A 21,207-nucleotide genomic window follows, 5' to 3' on the forward strand; every position below is an offset into this window, starting at 1 on the left:
CAAAACAAAACAAAAAGCCAAAAACAATGAACCAACCAACCAAACAAAAAAAACATGACAGCTAGGAAGAAAGAAAAGGAAAGATAGCATTAAACTAAATTAGCATAAAGAGTCAGACAACATCACCAATGTCAAGAGTGCCATGCCCCTCCCTTATGTCCCCCTCTTACATGCATTTAGTTTTGGTATATTGCCTTTGTTACATTAAAGAAAGCATAATGCAGTGTTTCTGTTAATTATAGTCTCTAGTTTGCATTGATGATATTTTCCCCCAATACCACCCTATTTTAACACCTTGCAAAGCTGACATTCATTTTTTCTCCCTCATATAAAAACATATTTGTGAATTTAACCACAATTGTTGAGCACTGTAGTTTTCACTGAGTTATACAGTCCCAGTCTTTATCTTTCCTCTTTCCTTCTGGTGTCCCACATGTTCCAAATCTTCCTCTTTCAACCATACTCACAGTCGTCTTTGTTCAGTGTACTTACATTGCTATGCTGCTATCACTGAAAACTGTGTTCCAAACCTCTCATTCCTGTCTTTTCCTATCTGTCTCTAATGCTCCCTTTAGAGCAGGTATCTTGATCACAAGATTCCTGTAGAGCAGGTATCTTGATCACAAACTCTGTAGTTGTCTGTTTGAGAATATTTTAAGCTGTCCCTCATATTTGAAGGACAGTTTTGCCTTCATGGTTTCTATTGAGAAATCTGCATGTAGTCTTACCGAGCTTCCTTTGTACGTGATGGATCACTTTTTTCTTGGTGCTTTCAGGATTCTCTCTTTGTCTTTGACATTGATAATCTGATTATTAAGTATCTTGGTGTAGGCTTATTCAGATCTATTCTGTTTGGAGTATGCTGTGGTTTTTGGATCTGTAATTTTATGTCTTTCATAAAACATGGGAAATTTTCATTGATTATTTCCTGTATTATTTCTTCTGTCCCTTTTTCCTTATCTTGTCCTTCTGGGGCATCCATGACACATTGAAGAAAATGGAACACTACCTAACTCATTTTATGAAGCTAACATCAATCTAATACCAAAACCAGGCAAAGATGCTACAAAAAAGGAAAACTACCGGCCAATCTCCCGAATGAATATAGATGCAAAAATCCTCAACAAAATACTTGCAATTCAAATCCAAAGACACATTAAAAAAATCATACACCATGACCAAGTGGGGTTCATTCCAGGCATGCAAGGATGGTTCAACATAAGAAAAACAATCAATGTATTACAACACATTAAAAACTCGAAAGGGAAAAATCAATTGATCATCTCAATAGATGCTGAAAAAGCATTTGACAAAATCCAACATCCCTTTTTGATAAAAACACTTCAAAAGGTAGGAATTGAAGGAAACTTCCTCAACGTGATAAAGAGCATATATGAAAAACCCACAGCCAGCATAGTACTCAATGGTGAGAGACTGAAACCCTTCCCTCTAAGATCAGGAACAAGACAAGGATGCCCGCTGTCACCACTGTTATTCAACATTGTGCTGGAATTGCTAGCCAGGGCAATCCGGCAAGACAAAGAAATAAATGCATCCAAATTGGAAAAGAAGAAGTAAAACTGTCATTGTTTGCAGATGATATGATCTTATATCTAGAAAACCCTGAGAAATCAACGATACAGCTACTAGAGCTAATAAACAAATTTAGCAAAGTAGCGGGATACAAGATTAATGCACATAAGTCAGTAATGTTTCTATATGCTAGAAATGAACAAACTGAAGAGACACTCAAGAAAAAGATACCATTTTCAATAGCAACTAAAAAAATCAAGTACCTAGGAATAAACTTAACCAAAGATGTAAAAGACCTATACAAAGAAAACTACATAACTCTACTAAAAGAAATAGAAGGGGACCTTAAAAGATGGAAAAATATTCCATGTTCATGGATAGGAAGGCTAAATGTCATTAAGATGTCAATTCTACCCAAACTCATCTACAGATTCAATGCAATCCCAATCAAAATTCCAACAACCTACTTTGCAGACTTGGAAAAGCTAGTTATCAAATTTATTTGGAAAGGGAAGATGCCTCGAATTGCTAAAGACACCCTAAAAAAGAAAAACGAAGTGGGAGGACTTACACTCCCTGACTTTGAAGCTTATTATAAAGCCACAGTTGCCAAAACAGCATGGTACTGGCACAAAGATAGACATATAGATCAATGGAATCTAATTGAGAATTCAGAGATAGACCCTCAGATCTATGGCCGACTGATCTTTTATAAGGCCCCCAAAGTCACTGAACTGAGTCATAATGGTCTTTTCAACAAATGGGGCTGGGAGAGTTGGATATCCATATCCAAAAGAATGAAAGAGGACCCCTACCTCACCCCCTACACAAAAATTAACTCAAAATGGACCAAAGATCTCAATATAAAAGAAAGTACCATAAAACTCCTAGAAGATAATGTAGGAAAACATCTTCAAGACCTTGTATTAGGCGGCCACTTCCTAGACTTTACACCCAAAGCACAAGCAACAAAAGAGAAAATAGATAAATGGGAACTCCTCAAGCTTAGAAGTTTCTGCACCTCAAATGAATTTCTCAAAAAGGTAAAGAGGCAGCCAACTCAATGGGAAAAAATTTTTGGAAACCATGTATCTGACAAAAGACTGATATCTTGCATATACAAAGAAATCCTACAACTCAATGACAATAGTACAGACAGCCCAATTATAAAATGGGCAAAAGACATGAAAAGACCGTTCTCTGAAGAGGAAATACAAATGGCCAAGAAACACATGAAAAAATGTTCAGCTTCACTAGCTATTAGAGAGATGCAAATTAAGACCACAATGAGATACCATCTAACACCGGTTAGAATGGCTGCCATTAAACAAACAGGAAACTACAAATGCTGGAGGGGATGTGGAGAAATTGGAACCCTTATTCATTGTTGGTGGGACTGTATAATTGTTCAGCCACTCTGGAAGTCAGTCTGGCAGTTCCTTAGAAAACTAGATATAGAGCTACCATTCGATCCAGCGATTGCACTTCTCGGTATATACCCGGAAGATCGGAAAGCAGTGACACGAACAGATATCTGCACGCCAATGTTCATAGCAGCATTATTCACAATTGCCAAGAGATGGAAACAACCCAATTGTCCTTCAACAGATGAGTGGATAAATAAAATGTGGTATATACACACGATGGAATACTACGCGGCAGTAAGAAGGAACGATCTGGTGAAACATATGACAACATGGATGAACCTTGAAGACATAATGCTGAGCGAAATAAGCCAGGCACAAAAAGAGAAATATTATATGCTACCACTAATGTGAACTTTGAAAAATGTAAAACAAATGGTTTATAATGTAGAATGTAGGGGAACTAGCAGTAGAGAGCAATTAAGGAAGGGGGAACAATAATCCAAGAAGAACAGATAAGCTATTTAACGTTCTGGGGATGCCCAGAAATGACTATGGTCTGTTAATTTCTGATGGATGTAGTAGGAACAAGTTCACTGAAATGTTGCTATATTATGTAACTTTCTTGGGGTAAAGTAGGAACATGTTGGAAGTTAAGCAGTTATCTTAGGTTAGTTGTCTTTTTCTTACTCCCTTGTTATGGTCTCTTTGAAATGTTCTTTTATTGTATGTTTGTTTTCTTTTTAACTTTTTTTTTCATACAGTTGATTTAAAAAAAAGAAGGGAAAGTTAAAAAAAAAGAAAAAAAAAAAGAAAAACAACGAAAAAAAAAAAGATGTAGTGCCCCCTTGAGGAGCCTGTGGAGAATGCAGGGGTATTCGCCTACCCCACCTCCATGGTTGCTAACATGACCACAGACATAGGGGACTGGTGGTTTGATGGGTTGAGCCCTCTACCATAAGTTTTACCCTTTGGAAGACGGTTGCTGCAAAGGAGAGGCTAGGCCTCCCTGTATTTGTGCCTAAGAGTCTCCTCCTGAATGCCTCTTTGTTGCTCAGATGTGGCCCTCTCTCTCTGGCTAAGCCAACTTGAAAGGTGACATCTCTGCCCTCCCCCCTACGTGGGATCAGACACCCAGGGGAGTGAATCTCCCTGGCAACGTAGAATATGACTCCCGGGGAGGAATGTAGACCCGGCATCGTGGGACGGAGAACATCTTCTTGACCAAAAGGGGGATGTGAAAGGAAATGAAATAAGCTTCAGTGGCAGAGAGATTCCAAAACGAGCCGAGAGATCACTCTGGTGGGCACTCTTACGCACACTTTAGACAACCCTTTTTAGGTTCTAAAGAATTGGGGTGGCTGGTGGTGGATACCTGAAACTATCAAACTACAACCCAGAACCCATGAATCTCGAAGACAGTTGTATAAAAATGTAGCTTATGAGGGGTGACAATGGGATTGGGAAAGCCAAAAGGACCAAACTCCACTTTGTCTAGTTTATGGATGGATGTGTAGAAAAGTAGGGGAAGGAAACAAACAGACAAAGGTACCCAGTGTTCTTTTTTACTTCAATTGCTCTTTTTCACTCTAATTATTATTCTTGTTATTTTTGTGTGTGTGCTAATGAAGGTGTCAGGGATAGATTTAGGTGATGAATGTACAACTATGTAATGGTACTGTAAACAATCGAAAGTACAATTTGTTTTGTATGACTGCGTGGTATGTGAATATATCTCAATAAAATGATAATTAAAAAAAAATGACTTTATTGAACACTGGTAAAATTCTTTGCTCTTAAATCTACTCTTTCTGTTATTAGTATACTCATTCTAGATTTTGTTTGTTTGTATTATCATGATATACCCACTTCAATCTTTTTGCTTTCAAACTAATTGTGTCATCCTTTGAGCAGCATACAGATGCATCTTGCTGTTTTAAAATTTAAAATCTGACAGTCTCTGAGGTTTAGAACCTTTATATTTAATTTGGTTATTCATATGTTTAGATTGTTTTTAACATTTTGCCTTTATTTTCCATTTGTCCCATCTTTTCTTTTTATCCTCATTCATTATGATTCTATTTTATCCACAGTGCTAACTTATTAGCTATTCATTCTAGTTTAATGATTACTTTAGAGTTTATAGCATACACTACTGACTCACATTAGTGTAACTTTGAATGATATTACATCACTCCTCATCTTGTATGAGAAACTTACATTAGTATACTTCAATTTCTATCCTCCTGACATCTGTGGTATTATAATTATACATTAACCTTCCACATGTCTTATGTGTGTGTGTGTGTGTATGTGTATATTTGAACATACATATATTTGAGCATATATATATTTTATATATAAAGATATAATAACTATTTTAATGTTTCTGTTTGCTAACTCTAAAATCATTGCTGGTTTTGAATGTTTCATTTGATTGATTTATCTCCTCTCACTTTTATGCTTAGTTATATGAATGATAATTTTTTATTAGGTTGCAAATAATGGAATTTTGCCTCATGAAATGCTGGATGTTTTTGTATTCCTGTGTATAATTTTTCAGCTTAATTCCTGGGCAAGTATGTTTCTTGGAGAAGTTTGAACTTTTCAAGTATTGCTTTTCATCTATTTTAGGCATAACTGGATCCTATTCTTGGACTTCTTATTCCCCATTACTGAGGCAAGCCCTTTCTGTGTACTCTACCCCAAGCCAGATGAATCATGAGGTTTTCCAGTTTGACTGGTGGAAGCAAGAACTCTCCCAGCCTTGTGTCAGTACAGGTGATTTTACTCGTTATTTATCTCTTTGCTGATCTCTAGGGCTCTACCTCTATTCAGCTTTCTCTTCTCTGGTACTTTACATGATGTCTAGCCTTTGTCTCCCAGGAGACTTATCTCTGTCTTCTTAACACAGGGAGCCAGACAGATTCCACATGATTATCCCTCTCTGTGCCACAGCCTGAAATCTCTCTCTAGGCAGTAATCTTGAGTAATTATAGATCTCATACTATTCATTTCTCATCTCTCAATATAATTTTACTTCATAGCTTGATATCTCTTGTCTTTAAAAATATTTTTTTTTCTTTTCAAATATTTTGCTTGCTTGTTTGTTTGGTTGGGTAGTTTCAAACCAGAGGATAAATTTGGTCCCTTTTTCTCCATTTGGGTCCAACTGAAATGGAAGCATAACTTTATGTTTCTTTATTTCTCTTAGGAGTTAATTTAGTCATTTATAATACAACTGTTTGATGAATTCACATTAAAAATCTTAACTTACCTAAAATAATAGCAATCATATTTAGGTAAGAAGAAATTTCAGTGACCTCAGTGAAAATATATCCAGAACATCAGTGTTTAAATAATTCTTAGCTTAAGTAAATACTCTCATCTGTCCATTTGAATGACTCAGGTGATTTCTGTTGAATATGAGTTTCATTTTGTGTAGTTAAAATTTTTGAAATTATTAAATGACTTCTTAAGGGAGATGTGCCAGTTTGGATGTATTATGTTCCCCATAAAGCCATGATCTTTTATTCCAATCTTGTTGGGTAGAATATTTGGATTGATTGTTTCCATGGAGATTTGACACACCCAACTGTGGGTGATAACTTTGATTAAATTGTTTCCATTCAGGGTGGATCTAAATTAGTTCACTGAAGTACTTAAGAGAAGCTAAGAGCTGGCAGAGATGCTTCCTTATGCTTTGAGATGCTAGCCTGGAGTTTGATCCAGAGAAGCTAAGAAAGACAAGTCCAGAGACATTTTGGAGAAAGCCATTTTGAAACACAACCCCAGGACCAGCAGATGCCAGCCACATGCCTTCCCAGCTGACAGTGTTCCAGACACAATCAGCCTTTCTTCAGTGAAGGTATCCTCTTGTTGATGCCTTAGTTTAGACACTTTCATGGCTGTAGAACTGTAAATTTGTAGCCTAATAAATCCCCTTTATAAAAGTCAATCCATTTCTGGTATTTTGTATAATGACAGCAGCAAATCAAAACAGAAATTATAGGAATTTTAAGAAGATTCAGTGAAGAAGAAATATATTTAAACTAATGAAGCATAAAAGGAACAATAGTATGAGATTGCTTTCCTATACCTATACTCATTCACTGAGACTCTCACAGTTCACATAACTTATATATTTGAAAGCTACATTAATCATGGGAAGATTTTAAGTAATACAGCAGTGACATTTTGTCCCAAATCATTGATTCTTAGAGTGGAAGTGAAGTGAATTTTGTTCAATATCTCATTCAATGTATTAATATTCACTCCTGTATTTCTGACTTATGGCCAGCCAGCTTTTGCTTAAATATTTGTAATGTCTGGAGACTTATATTTCACAAGATAGGTTATTCCAATACTGGACAACTCCCTATAATGAGCAGGAATTTGATTAAAAATTCTGCCCACTGATTTTAGATCTGTCATCCAGAACTGCAGTGAAGCCTTAGCACTTCTACTTAGCTGAATCTTCTAATATTAAAAAAAAAAAGTTCACCACTGAAATCAACTGTATAAAAGGCAATTTTAGGATAATTGGGTAAAACTTAATATTGCCTGCATATTATGCAATAAGAAAAGAGTGGTTTTTTTTTTATTTTGTTTATGTTAAAAATGTAACATAATTCACTTTTATACAGGTGAATGCTAAACTAGTAGTGAAATGTCATATGCCTGATATTTCTTTAAATTAGCTAGAAAATAAAGGTAAAGGAAATGTGCTTAAATACTTGCTTTTTGTCATTAAGACTTTGATGATTTTACTTTTATTCTTGAATAGGAATTCCATTTTTTTTTAAGAATAACAATTGTTTAATCCAAAAACACTAATGAAATATACTAAAGGAGCCATGTCAAGGCCCAAGTGGGCCTGTGCTGCTGAGAGGCCAAAGAAGACACTGGGCATGTTCAGAGGCATGAATTTTTTATTTGGGGCTTACTTACAATGAAATGGAAGTTGGTCATGTTGCCTGGATTCAGGAGCATTGCCTGGATTCAGGAGCTGCTCTGAATGGTGGCCGATTCATTGTTCAACATGAGGATATTCTGCCCTTTGCAGGGCTGAACAAGCTGGTTATAAGGGCTTGACATTCCAATGGGTATGAGAGCATAATGCAGGAGTGGGGGTCTTATGACATAGGGAGGGATCAGGGAAGAGGGGAGGATTATAGATTATCTTGTATCTCAGGGAGTTTTGGGGGGGAGTTAGTTTCAGGAGGGAGGTAAGCTATAGATTACATTTAACACTGGAGGCCTGATTTTTAAGGAGAGTAGGTCAAACATTAACTGTCCTGGGTCTAGCAAGCTGCTGTGTGTGCACAGACTTCAAGGCACTTGGGGAAGGTCCTGGGCCCTGGGTTCCCACAATCCACCCCCATGCAGCAGTTTGCATTCCATAAGACAGACATTGCATTTGTAATTCACAACAAAACAGTAAACAACAGAGTACACATAAACCAGAACATATGGACCATATTCCTATTAATAGGTGGCACCATGGCAAAGTTGAAGTATTAAACCATTTAGACAAAGGACCATCAGACAAATGTTCAATATTTTGTAGACAGACTCATTAAATTTTATCTAATTTGACCACAGAAATAAATTTCCTTTTAATAATACTAAATACTCAAAACATTTTAGTTAATGCATTATTGAAACAGTAATATAAAAGATTTAATTGCACAGATAGCATTAAATTAGGTCACTGGGTAGTTTTAAATATTATATTTCTCTCCTCCTGCAGTGGTAGGGAGCTCTTCAGGGTCAGCTCTACAGTCAGTTTGGGGCATAATGAGTGTTCACAAAGTTATTCATATAGTACCCTGGGGGATGGGGGTCCCAAATTAGTAATACAAATAGCTTTTGGCATTTAATATAACTCTAATACCCCATAGGACTAGGATTTTCAACCAGCATGCTGCATGTGCCAGAACCAGAACCTATAACCTTATTTTCCCTAATTTCTAGTGCTTGTGGTACAGACAAGAGTAAAGTGTTGTCTTTACCTCACTGCAGTTGTAAGGTTGCTGGTCCCTTTATCTGAAGTCAAAAAGCTTGCATGGGCCCAACAGTTATCATCTGGACAGGAGCAGGGTCAGCCACCTGATATGAGGAATTGATACTGATTAGTGTTGAATACCATCCTTGGGTCCATTACTGTAGGGAAATTTTATCATCTTTCAAGTGTTCTTCTAAAAAGCCATCCATTCTCTCAATCAACCCTGATGCAGCGAGGTTGCAGGGTAGGTGAAATGTCCAAAGGACATCATGTTTGACAGCCCAGGCTTGGATTAGCTGCCCAGTAAATGGGTACCTCTATCATTGTTCGCATGCATGGAGACCCTGAAGAAGGCACTTAATTTTTCTAAGCTACATATTATAGCCTGTTTTTTTTTTGGCCTTGCCCACTGGGAAGGCCAGTAGAAGTCCTGTGGCCATATCTACAACAGTGAAGGCATATTTTGCCCCTTTCGACAGAGGATGGTGGGGCTCAGATAGTCTACTTGCCACTAGTTGACAGAGATCTGGTCTTGGCCGATGTTCCCAAGTCAGTAAGGAAGCATTTTGGGCCATCACAGCAAGCAAGAGGGGCAAGCATTCACTATTCTTTTAAATTGAAATTGGGTGATGGGTAGTTGAAACTTCTGTGCCAGTCTCCACAGGGTCTAATGTCCTCAGTGTCCTGTTTTTCAATGCAGCCACTCAGCAACCTCATCTTTGTTGTTGCTAGGCTGAGGAACTTTGCCAGGGAATCTGCTTCTGTGTTACCTGCTAATGAATTGGTGTTATGGGCAGAGACATGAAAAATGGTTACCTTGCATTTGTGGACAATGACCATCCACATAGTCTGCAGCACATACTACTGGTTGCTTGGCAAAGTTCCAGTCTTGCACCAGATGGTGTCAGTAGTGGGCTGGACATCCATGGTCATCCAAGCAGCAGGTTGCCCTAGTGCTGATCCATCAGTGTACCATGTAGATTTGGGTAAATTTCCTGGTCCTTCAATGGTGGGTATGGGAGGATCCACCTCAAGAGGATCACTAGGAAGTGGGGCATGCTGCTCTGCCACATAGGAGACCGGTCCTGAAATTTCATGCATCTCTACATGCAAAGGGCTGTTGTTAAAAATGCTGTGTTGGATGAGGTAGGCTTTCCATTCTGTCAGTGTGCTCAGATGGACACACCCAAGTGAGTCTTGTTTATGGTGTCCCATATCCACCCCATATGGTATGGGTGTCTGCAAGGTCACTGGGCAACTTTGAGTTAGACCTTCTACTTATAATAGATAATTATAACCTATACACAATTGCTTTTCCAAAGGGCTGTATCTGAGTTCTGCTTCCTTCCATAATTTTGGGACCAGAATCCAATAGGTACATGCTAAGCCTGTTGCCTTTGCCACAAACCCCACCCAAAGCCAATATTTAGGCACTGGTCACATTCAATTCACAGGGTACATTGGAGTACACCCCCTTAAAGCATGTACTTGTGAAATAGTTTGCTTAGCCTTTTTGAATGCCCCTGTGGGAAAAATCCCATTCCCATGCCTTTCCTTTTCTAATTAGATTGTACAAATGTTTTAGAATTTGTACTAAATAGGGTGTCTTTTACAAATAATCCAACAAACCAAGAAAATCTATTAATTGTTTAGGAGCATGCAGTGTGGGATAACTTTGCATTTTATCAACAACAGCTGAAGGAATAGCTTTAGTTTTACCCAACCAGACAATACCCAAGAACTTGACAGAATGTCCAGGACCTTGTAATTTACTTCAATTTTTTGCCAATACTTGACTTTCAAGGTGGGTCACCATTGTGTTAGTGGCAATTTATAGTTCTAGAAGAGAATTAATGGTTAGCATGATATCATCAATATAGTGAAATATAGTGACATTTTTAGGGGTTGTCCATTTCTTTAAATTTTGTGCTACCTGTCCATGGCAGATGGTGGGACTGTAGAGGCATCCTTGTGGAAGCACAGCAAATGTCCATTGTTGGTTTTCCCACATGGAGGTGGACACAGTCTGACTGGAGGGATCTAAAGAAATACTAAATAAAACTTTAGCAAGTTTAACACATGGTCCAATTGGTTTAATTGTGTAATTATATCCTGCAATAAGATAGCTATATTTGGCACCAATACAAACAAAGGAGGCGAAACTTTACTTAGTTCTCTATAATCAATAGTCATCCTCCAGGTCCCACTGGGTTTTTTCACTGACCAAACAGGCCTATTGAAAGGACTATGAATGGGAACAATGATGCCCACTCTTTCTGGTCCTTTATAGTGGCAATGATCTCCTGATGACCTTGAGGCAGCTTATACTGGTGCACTGCTACTATGCACCAGGGAGGAGGCACCTTCACTGGTGGCCATTTAGCATGGTCCCTAAGAACAGCTTTGACTACTTGACACTGGAGGCAAAACTTCCCTATGGTAGTTTGCAAGGTAATATTCTGCAAAATGTCAATTCCTAGTATATACTCCAGAATAGGAGATACATACACTGTATAAGTTTGAGAGGGCAGTCAGCATTACTGCCCACCTCTGAATTGTTTAAATTCCTTGGCTCCCATACCCAACAATGGTTAATGTGGGGTCCCCAGTTCATGGTCTTTTTCCATATGTTAGGGTACATCTGGCTCCAGTGTCCCCTAGAGCCAAAACTCTATGCTCATAGTTCTACATGTGGCCTCTGATTCCCAGTGTCCATATGAATTACTCTCACTTGGGGATCTTGGCCCCACCCCTAATCAAGGGGAAAGGATCTCTCAGTCTTCTTTGGCAAGAAGAGAAGAAAGCTCCTTATGAGGCATGGGCAGGGGATCATGGATTCCGTAGCTAGAAATAGTACCCTCTTACAAAGTTCTAACCTCTGGCTTAGTAAAACTTTGCTTAATTAACACTGCATTTGGTTGCCTGTCAATGTCTTCTGTTTTTGTCCCAGCAGCCACCAAGTCTGCCCATATTTGTCTAGATGACACCTGGGGTTTGGGCCACCCTGCCCCCTAAAGATATGACTGGTAGCTCTAACTCTAGCTTTGTATTACCTCAGGGAGTTGTTTCTCCTAGTTGGTCAATTACCTAGTCTGCTTCAGACATGAGACTTCCTATTAATGGATTGAGGGTTGGCATTAATGTTACACACCATTGGTTAGGGGCAGTATGTAGAATTGTCCCACACAGACCTGCAGTGAAGGGTAGTGATTATTTGGCCCAATGGCACCTGGCACATATATTGAGTGCTTCATTCCCAGCCCTTGTAGTACATCTTGGAGCTCATCTATAGTGCTCCACTGAAGGGGTGTGTGGGGTAAACTCCCTTCATTAGGCTAGACTTCTTTACATTGGCATATAAGCCAATCAAGTAGTGAATGTGCTTCCATGTTAGGGACTACTGCATACATGCACTGGCATAGAGACAGATGGGTGGTGAGTGAGGATAGTTTAGATATCTCATGCCCAGAGAGCAAGATGCCATCAGCACCATTGTTCCACAGCCAAAGCAGCCAATTTGTTAAGTGTTCCCTAGGTTTTTGTTTATATTGATTCTCAATGTCTCTTAATTCAGCTGCAGTAAAGTCCTACATTGTAATGAGCAATTTTTGCTCAGTTGGTGCAGCAGGGACAGTCTTAGCAGCACCCTCCCTCTTTCCACTTGCCTCACCAGAGATTGTGACATGCTCCGATATGACTTTGTTTTGGACCAGAGGATGAACAACCTTGCAGTCCTCTTCATCCCACTCTGATGGTACATCATCTTCATTTGAGGAAAAATCCACTGGATCCCATATATTGGGATCCCAGTCAGAGGAGGTTAAAATGCACCTGTCTTGGGCCTTATGCAGTTCCCATCCCTTCACTTTAACATAGCAACAGGCTAAAGTTTCTGGGTTTCTACATACTGGTTTTAATCTTTCATTCAAAGCATCCTTTAATTCTCCTTAGGTCAACCTCATATCTCTCTCTAACTTCAATTCCTCTTCCAAATGATGCACTGCTGCTTTATCTGTGATAGCCTCCTCTGTGGCTGCATGAACAGACTTTAACAATGGCCAGCCTAGTGTGGTGGCAGTCTGACAACACTTTTTATTTTTGTGAAGTCCCAATAGTCCTGAAGCCAGCTGCAGGATGGCTATTAGTCCAGCCAGGGAGGTGTAGGCACCTCCATACTCTCTTGGTGGGCTGCATTCATTTAGGAGGGTAGCCATCCCTCCCCACATAGGTGTCTCAGGCCACCCAAGTATCCCACCCAGGGACTTCCCTTTTCCCTTCCTGAGGTTCATGCCATCAGTGTCTGGTATTTCTTTAGTCTCTGGGCTGGTGGCTCATCAATTGTCATAGCCAAAGTGGGCCTTTGCTGCTGAGAGGCCAAAGAAGATGTCAGGCATGTTCAGAGGTATGGACTTTTTACTTGGGGCTTACTTACAAAGAAATGAAAGTCAGTCATGTTGCCTGGATTCAGGAGCTGCTCTGAAAGGTGGCAGGTTCAGAGATCAACATGAAGATATTCTGCCATTTGGGGGGGGGGTGCTGGACAAGCTGGTTATAAGGGCTTGACATTCCAATGGGTATGAGAGCATAAGTTGGGAGTGGGGGTCTTGTGACATGGAGAGGGATCAATTGTAATCAACAGGAAGGAGGGGAGTATTATAGATTATCTTGTATCTCAGGGAGTTTCAGGGAGGAGTTAGTTTCAGGAGGGATGCAAACTATAGACTACATTTAGTGCTGGAGGCCTGATTTTACAAGGAGAATAAGTCAAATCTTAACTGTCCTAGATCAAGAAAACTGCAATGTGCACCAGCTTCAAGGCACTTGGGGAAGGCCCTGGGCCTTGGGCTCCCACAAGTCATAATTCAGAAGTTTAGCTTCAGGGAAAACACACACACACACACACACACACACACACATGAAAACACAACACAAACTATTTTAATAAACAGCAATTTCTTCCCAGAGAATATCACACGGTCCGAGTCTGAATTTTGCTCCATGTTAACATGAACTCAAAATGTTCTGCTTTGAGAAACTCCTCTCCAGTAAGCCACCCCTCCCTCCCCTCCCCCATAATTAGTCCTGCAGGCAAAAGAAGCTTGAGATGGGAAAGAAGAATATGAAGTAAACAAGTCAGGTGACCTGTGGCAAAGACTTACCTGCCTTATGACTTGCAGAAGAATAATTTGGAGAGAGAGAGAGTCTCTTGCCTGGGGATTAGAAGGAGAATTCAAATTCCTGTAAAGAGGGGGAATCCAAAGTCCACCAGTAAGCACAAGTTAAGGATAAGACACAGGCCCAGAAAAGACAGGAAGGACCTTGCACTTTGAATTTGCCTTGAGCTGACCTTCTTTATAGGAGGGGTGAACTCTGAAGGGGAGCACCAGTCAATGCAGAGCCAATTTGCAAAGATTGTGAAAGGTGTTTTTTTGCCTCAGTTCGCTTAGTTTTGTTAGCTCCTGTTATTAAAGAAAATCTCATATCACTAGCTGTATAGAAACTCAAGATACAGATATTGCAGGGAATCAATCCCAGAATTAACATTTTAACATATAAAAAAACACAGTATGAAACAAAAATTTAAGACAAATGAAGAAACAGAAAATGACAGCCCATTCAAAGGAAGATCATAAGGATCCAGAAAATCTCAATGAACAAAATCTGACTGGATTTATCATATTATGGTTCTAAAGAAGGAAAAAAATAATTTCAATGTGCTCAAAGAGATGAAGGAAAATACAGAGACAGAACTAAAGGATGTCAGGAAAACAATGAAAGAGAAATATGAGGGTCTACATAAAGAGATAGAAATTTTGAAAAGGAGCCAACTAGAACTAATGGAGTTGAAGTTATGATAAGTGAAATGAAAAACACCCAGTAAGGGTTTCAAAAGCATATTCAACCTGGCAGAAGAAAGAATCAGTGAACTTGAAGAAAATATAATTGAAATGAGTCAGGCTGGTGAACAGAAAGAAAAACAATTATTATATAAAGTGAAAATAGCCTAAGAGATCTGTGGGATATCATCAGGTATATCAATACACACATTATGGGAATCTCAGAAGAAGAAGAAAGAGACAAAGGGACAGAGGATTTTTCAAAGAAATAATGACGGAAACTACCAAGCCTAGCAGAAGACTTGGACATACATATCCAAGAAGCCCAGAGAAGATCAAACTGGATGACCTTAAAAAGAAATATGCCCTGCAAGATGCAGGAGAAAAGCAATGAATTATGTACAAGAAAGTCATCATTAGATTAAGGGTTGATGTCTCATTTGATACCATGGAGGTAAGAGGGCAGTGGGTGAAATACTTATAGTGCTAAAAGGAGAAATTGTCAACCAAGAATTTTATATCCAGCAAGACTTTCTTTCAAATATGAGAGATTAATAAATTCCCAGATAAACACAAGCTGACAGAGTTCATTAAAACTAGACCTACCTTACAAGCAATGCTAAGGGAAGTTCTTTAGAGTGAAAGGAAAGGACAGTAGACAGTGGTTTAAAGAGGCATAAAGAAATAAAGACCTCCAGTAGAGATAATCACATGGATAATTATAAATGCCAGTGGTATTATAGTGCACTTTTTGATATATGACCCCTCTCCTTTCTTCTTACGGGTGTCAAAATGCAAATGCATAAATAGTAGTGATAATTTTGTAGTTTTGAACATGCAATGCACAGGTATAATTCATATAAAGTACATAAAATGTGGAGTGGAGGAGGGGTATAGGAAAAGTGTCTGTGTATACAATGAAGTCAGGTTGGTTTCAAATCAAATATGATTGTTCTACAATTAGGATGATAAATTGTAACTTAAAAGTAATCACAAAGAAAATATATGAAAAAAATACATCCAGAAAGAAATGAGAGAGGGCTCAATATGGCATGTTCCAGTTTTCTAATGCTGCTATTATGCAAAATACCAGAAATGGGTTGGCTTTCATTAAAGGGAGTTTATTTGGCTACAAATTTACAGTTCTATGACCATAAACGTTTCCAAACTAAGGCATCAACAAGAGGATACCTTTGCTGAAGTAAGGCCAGTGGTGTCTGGAACACCACTGGGAAGGCATGTGGCTAGTGACTGCTTACCCCAGGTTGTGTTCCAGCTCCTCTGTCAGCTCCCGTGCATCCTTAGCTTAGTATCTCCAAACATCCTTCTGTCTGCAACTCCAAGCATCTCTCCAAAAGTCTCTCTCAGCTGCTCTTGGGATGTTTTCTCCTCTTTTAGCTTCTCTAGAGCAAACTCTGGGCTAGCACATCAAAGCAATAGCAAGAATCTTTCCAAAAGGCTCTCTCAGCTGCACTTGGGGCACTTTCTCCTCTCTTAGCTTCTCAGGAGTGAACTCTGGGCTAACATCTCAAAGTGTCCACAAGCGTCCAGGCCTGGAGCTCTTTTAAGTCATCCAGTGAACTAATCAAGGCGTATTCTGAATGGGTGGTGTCAAATCTCCATGGAAACATTCAATCAAGAGTCACACCCTAAGCAACAGTCTGATAAATCTTCCCCCACAAGATTGCACTAAAGAATATAGCTCTTTGGGGGACATAATATAACCAAACCAGCACATGGTACAACAGAAAAATGAAATAAATATGAAAGTAGACATTAATGAAAGAATTGAGGACCAAAGAAATGTATAAGACTTACAAAGACCAAATAACGAAATGGCAGAAGAAAGTCCAGCATTATCAGTAGTGATGATAAATATAAATTAAATTCTCCTTTCAAAGGCTGAGACTGGGAAAATGGATAAAAAGTATGATAAAGTATATGATGTTCATAAGAGACTAATACTAAATTCTGACTTGCAAGTAGGTTGAAAGTGAAAGGATGGAAAAATTGTATCATGCAAGTAGTAACCAAAAAGAGTTGGGGTAGGTATATTAATATCAGATAAAACAGTCTTTAAGTAAAAAAAAAAAGTGTTAAAAAAGTCATTACATACTGATAAAGGAGTTAATTCAACAAGAAGTCATATATATTAAATATATTAAGCAAATGTTGATAAATTTGAAGAAAGAAACAGATGGCTCTACATTGTTAGTAGGAAATTTCAATAGGTCACTTTCTACAATGGACAGACCCTAAACAGAAAATCACTAAGGAAATAGAAGACTTGAACAATACTCTAGACCAGCTAAATATAACAGATATATATATAGAAAAATTCATCCTACAGCAAGAGAATGCAAACTCTTTTCTAGTGTAATTAGATCATTATCCAGGATAGAACATATCTTAGGTCATAAAAAACATCTAAGTAAATTAAAAAAAAATATATCGAAATCATACAAACTCAGTGGAATGAAAGTAGAAATCAATAACAAAGGAAGAAATGGAAAATTCACAAATATATAGGAATGAAAAAAATGTATATTTGAACAATTAGTGGGTTAAAGAGGAAATCAGAATGGAAATTATGAAATATATTGATGTTAATGAGAATGAAAACAAAATAAAATTTAATGGGTACTGCAAATGCATTGCTAAGAGGGAAATATATAGCTCTAAATGCTTACATTAAAAAAGAAAAAAATTTCAAACCAGAGACCTAAACTGAAAACTGGAGGAATTAGAAAAAGAAAAGCAAACAAAAATCAAAGAAACTTGAGGCAAGGAAATAATAATGATTAGAGCAGAGACAAATAAAATAGAGAATAAAAAAATAGAATGAACAAAACCAAAAGTTAGTCCATTGAAAAGATAAAAAAAAATTGACAAACTTCTACCTAGACTGATTTAGAAAAAAAAACAGAGATAGGACAAAAATAACTAAAATCAGAAATGAAAAGGGGGACATTACTAACAACCCCACAGAAATAAAAGGGGCCATAAGATGATACTATGAACAATTGTACTTTAGCAAATTAGAAAACCTAGACGAAACAGACAAATTTCTAGAAACACACAAACAACCTACACTGACTCAAGAAGAAATGGAAGGTCTTTAAAATCCAAGAAATCCCCTTTGCAATGCTCCTGCTTGGGACCATGGCCTCCACTGAGGTGTCATTGCACCTGCTCTTTCAGTCATAGAAACAAGAGGAACTTGTACATCCTCATAGCTATCTGATGATGAACAGAAAGTAAAATGAGAAAACATTTGTTCACCAACTATTTGTGGCCATGTTGGTTTTGAAAGTTTGCCTGATCAGTTGGCCAATAGATCCATTCAGCAAGGCTTCTGTTTTAATATTCTCTGTGTGGTGGAAACTAGAATTGGAAAATCAATACTGACTGACACATTGTTTAATACTAATTTTGAAGACTGTGAATCCTCACATTTTTACCCACATGTTAGACTGAAGGCCCAGACATGTGACCTCCAGGAAAGTCATGTTCAGTTGAAATTGACTGTTGTGAAAACAGTGGGGTTTGGTGACCAATAAGCAAAGAGGAGAGCTATCAACCTATAGTTGACTACATAGATGCTCAGTTTGAGGCCTATCTCCAAGAAGAACTGAAGATTAAACATTCTCTCTTTAACTACCATGATTCTCGCATCCAAGTGTGACTTTACTTCATTTCACCCACAGGCCACTCTCTGAAGACACTTGATCTCTTAACCATGAAGAGTCTTGACAGTAAGGTGAACATTATACCAGTAATTGCCAAAGCAGATGAAATTTCTAAAACTGAATTACAGAAGTTTAAGATCAAGCTCATGAATGAATTGGTTAGTAATGGCCAATCTGTCCAGATATACCAGTTTCCAACAGATGATGAAACTATTGCTAAAATCAATGCTTCGATGATTTTGCTTTTGTAGGAAGTATGGGTGAGGTAAAAGTTGGATATAAAATGGTCAAAGCTTGTCAGTACCCTTGGGGAGTTGTACAAGTGGAGAATGAAAACCATTGTGACTTTGTAAAGCTCTAGAAAATGCTCATTTTTACAAATATGGAAGACCTCCAAGAACAGACCCACACTCAACACTATGAACTTTACAGATGTTGCAAACTGGAGGAAATGAGCTTTAAAGACATGGGCCCTGAGAACAAGCCTATCAGTCTTCAAGAGACTTATGAAGCCAGATTTCCCATGAAATCTGTGGTCAGTGTCAGAGGAAGGAGGAAGAGATGAAGCAGATGTTCATGCAGTGAGTAAAGGAGAAAGAAGCCACATTGAAAGAAGCTGAAAGAGAGCTACAGGCCAAATTTGAGCACCTTAAAAAAGTCCATCATGAAGAGAGACTGAAGCTTGGAGAAAAAAGAAGACTTTTGGAAGAAGAAATAATTTCTTCTTCCAAAAGGAAAGCTACTTGTGAAATATTCCAGAACCAGTACTTTTCTGCATCAGGTAGCACCCTAAAGAAAGACAAGGATCATAAGAATTAACTCCGATTATATGTAAAACAGAGGTTCCAGAATTATTCTTCATAAAAGGTCACCACAAACAAAAGTTATTAAAAAGTTACAGTATGCTTTAAAAACAAAACAAACAACAACAACAAAACCCACTAAGAACTAGCAAAGAGATTGAATTAGAAATCAAAAACCTCCCAACAAAGAAAGGTCCATGACCAGATGACTTCACAAGGAAATTTTACCAAATATTCCAAAAAGAATAAACAGGAATCCTGACCAAACTCTTCCAAAAACTAAAGAGGAGGGAATAGTCCCTAATTTATTCTCTAAGGCCATCATCCAAATACCAATACCAGATAAACATACCACAAGAAAAGAAAATTACAAAACAATATCTCTTATGGATATAGATGTAAAAATGATCAACAAAATACTAGCAAATCTAATCCAACAGCACATTAAAAGAATTATATACCACAAGCAAGTGGGATTTATCCCTGGTAAACAAGCATGGTTAAACATAAGAAAATCAATAAATGTAATACAGCACATTCACATAATGAAGGGTCAACAAAAGCATATAATCATTTTAATTGATGCAGAAGAGGCATTTGACAAAATCCAGCACAACTTCTTGATAATAAAAGTTCGAAAACTAGGAATAGAATGAAACTTACTCAACATGATAAAGGGCATATATGAAAAATCCACAGCTAACACCCTACTTAATGGTGAAAGACTGAAAACTTTCCCTCTAAGATCAGGAACAAGATAAGGATGCCCTGTGTCACCACTATTATTCAACCTTGTACTGGAACTTCTAGACAGAACAATTGGCCAAGAAAGAGAAGCAAAAGTCATCCAAATTGGAAAAGAAGAAGTAAAACTTCCCCTATTTGCAGCTAACATGATCTTATATGCAGAAAACCCTGAAAAATCTATGACTACAAATATACTAAAACTAATAAATGAATTCATTTATTCAAAGTCATAGGGTTCAAGATCAGCACCCAAGTATCAGTAGTATTTCTCTACACCAATAATGTACAATCATAAGGTGATATCAAGAAAAAAAAATCCATTTACAATAACAACTAAAATAATCAAATATTTAGGAATAAACATAACCATGGATGCAAAGGACTTGTATACAGAAACCACAGAACATTGCTGAGAGAAATCAAAGAAGGCCTGAAAAAATGGAAGGCTATTTCATAACCATGGATTGGAAGACTAAATATTGTAAATATATCAATTCTACAAAAAACAATTTATAGATTCAATGCCATCCCAATAAAAATTCTAACAGCCTCCTTTGCAGAAATGGAAAAGCCAATCTTCAGATTTACATGGAAGTGTAAGGGTCCCTGACTAGCCAGACCCCGCTTGAAAAGAACAAAGTTGTAAGAATCACACTTCTCAATCTTAAACTTATTACAAATCCACAGTAATCAAAAGATTATGGTGTTGGCACAAGGACAGATATATAGACCAATGAAATTGAACAGATATTTCAGGAACCAACCCTCATATTTGTGGCCAACTGACTTTTTACGAGGGGGTGAAGATCACTCAATTGGGAGAGAATAGTCTCTTCAACAAATGGTGCTGGGAAAACTGGTTCTCCATATGCAAAATAATGAATGTGGACCACTAGCACATACCATAAACAAAAATCAACTCAAATGGATCAAAGATCTAAATATAAGAACCAAAACTATATAACTCCTAGATAAAAATATAGGGAAGCATCTTCAGGACCTTGTGTTACACAATAGTTTCTTAGACTTTATACCTAAAACACAAGCAAGAAAAGAAAAATATAGATAAATGAGACCTCATCAAAATTAAAAACTTTTGTGCCTCCAAGGCCTTTATTATGAAAGGAAAAGACAACCTAAACAATGGGAGAATATATTTGGAAATTACATATCCAATAAGAGTTTAACATCCAGAGTATATACAGAAATCCTACAACTCAACAGCAA

The 21,207-nt window shown here is 37.8% G+C and overlaps 1 pseudogene; it reads left to right on the top strand.

Annotated features, from left to right (window-relative positions):
- Window positions 1-17,903: 17,903 nt before the first annotated feature.
- On the top strand, window positions 17,904-19,249 carry LOC119529488 (annotated as a pseudogene).
- Window positions 19,250-21,207: the final 1,958 nt, after the last annotated feature.

The sequence above is a fragment of the Choloepus didactylus genome, chromosome 1, assembly GCF_015220235.1.
Source record: "Choloepus didactylus isolate mChoDid1 chromosome 1, mChoDid1.pri, whole genome shotgun sequence".
Classification (NCBI taxonomy): Eukaryota; Metazoa; Chordata; class Mammalia; order Pilosa; family Megalonychidae; genus Choloepus; species Choloepus didactylus.